Source organism: Barbus barbus, assembly GCF_936440315.1.
Source record: "Barbus barbus genome assembly, chromosome: 33".
In the NCBI taxonomy this organism is placed as follows: Eukaryota; Metazoa; Chordata; class Actinopteri; order Cypriniformes; family Cyprinidae; genus Barbus; species Barbus barbus.
This window is the reverse complement of record NC_136761.1, coordinates 5,901,144-5,903,469: the sequence shown is the minus strand read 5'-3', so window position 1 is coordinate 5,903,469 and position 2,326 is coordinate 5,901,144.

Genomic DNA, 2,326 nt, shown 5'->3' with positions numbered 1-2,326 from the left:
AAGTCTCGGTATGGATAATGCATTCTGTTGAAATGAATCAGATCCAGAACTGCATCTCCAGATCTGACCCTTCAGGTTTTAATTGATTAGGATAATTATGCCTGGACACTTCACTGATAATAGCCACAATTATATTAGAGTTATCCCAATGCACCGAAACACAATTTTCAAGCCTTGTTTTAAGTCCGCAGCACTGTGAAGTTATTATTTTAATGTGTGATGTAATTTGTTGGAGTTTTTCCACTTGAAGCAGGTATTACATCTTCAGGTATCTGCAGTTTTAAAATATTGGAGGGTAATAAACAGTTTTTTGCTCTCATGTTTAATTCAGTGCTAAAGTTTTATTAAGGTTTGCTAAGCACCAGTCATTAGTTGCTACTTATTCATATATTAAAAGATACGTCTTACTTTTTTCTTGGCCCACAGGCAGGCGCGAATAGAAACTGTAGGGCACAATTGGGCTATAGGCACAATTTAAAGGAATAATGCAGCCAAAAAAACATAAAAAGGTCTACGGAGGACAACAGTGGTGGATGATCGGAGGATCCTCTCCATGGCAAAGAAAAACCTTTCATAACATCCAGCCAAGTGAAGAATACTCTCCAGGAGGTATACGGGTCACTGTCAAAGTCTACAATCAAGAGAAGCCTCCACAAGAGCAAATACAGAGGGTTCACCACAGAGTTCAAACAAGGCCAGATTGGACCTTGCCAAAAATAAAAAACAGCCAAAAAAGCCAGACCACTTCTGGAAAAGCATTCTTTGAACGGCTGAAATTAAGATCAACCTGTACCAGAATGACAGGAAGAAAAAAGTATAGAGAAGGCATAGAACAGCTCACGATCCGGTGTTTATTGATGACGTGACAGAAGACAGAAGCAGCTGAATTAATTCTGAAGTGTACAGGGATATACTGTCTGCCCAGATTCAGCCAAATGCAGCAACGTTGATTGGACGGCGCTTCATAGTACAAATGTACGAAGACCCAAAACATACAGCAAATGCAACCCAGGAGTTTTTGAAGGTAAAAACGTGAATTTATCTGGAATGGCCAAGTCAATCTCCTGATTTCAAGCCGACTGAGCATGTATTTCACTTGCTGAAGACAAAACTAAAGGCAGAAAGACCCACAAGTCAGCTACAGTACAGGCCTGGCAAAGCATCACAAAGGAGGAAACCCAGTCTCTGGTGAAGTCCATGAGTTCCAGACTTAAGGCAGTCATTGCCTGCAAAGGATTCTCAAAATATATAAAAAAAAAAATAATTAAACATGAACATTTTATTTATGATTATATTTATTTGTCCAATTATATTTAAACTCCTGAAAATGGGGGGACTGTGTATAAAAATAGTTGTAATTCCAAAGCATTTGATGTTATATTTTTATTCATCACCTTGAATTAAAGCTTAAAGTCTGCACTTCAATTTCATCTTGATTGTTTTATTTTTAATTCTGTTTTGATGGCATACAGAGCCAAAATAATGAAAACTGTGTTAGTGTCCAAATATATATGGACCTGTCCGTAACTTTTTTTTTTTTTTTTTTTATAAATAAATAAATAAATAAATTAGTAATAAAATATAATATAATTGTTTATTATTGTTCAGAAAATCCATTTTCATGCTCAAATACAATGCTCGTTTTAAAAATATAGGAGAATAGATTGATGGAGATTACATAAAATGACTTTACAGTAGTTAACAAGATCTTTGTCTCAAATATATTAATTTATCATTTCTCTTTTGCTTTGTAAACCTATAACAAACATTAAATATTAGGTTAATTTCAATTTGCTTTGTTGTGGTGACTTTTTGGGTCATCCAGAATAAAATCAAGTGGAAGTTTTGCCCCAGTGTACCTCTAGCCTTTTGTACCCTATTCATTTTCTGTGCTGATTTTGAAAATAAGCCAGCCAGATCAAATCAAAAGAATCAAATCAAGCAAAATATTTAATAAACAACACACAAGTCATTTGGTAAATGGAATAGGTAGTGCACATTTGTGACATTCATAAAATAAAGACGTTGAGTTCTGAAACAATGCTTCACATTCAAACAAGCAGCCTTTTGATTCATTTCCAGGATTAGAGCTTAACATACCCAAAGGCAGTCAGGACCGGATAATAGATTTGACCCTGAGTGACGGCACTCTCTTTCAGAGCACAAACTGTCTTTCCGTTCGCTCTAAAAACAGGTCTGAGAGCAGCTAATTTCCCCAAAGAACGCAAACAGATTGGCTGTGCTCCTACAAGCCGCCCCTACTGCATGCCATGCCACCACCATCGTCTTTGTTATGTTAATAGGGTAGTCCTTGCTTGAAATATCT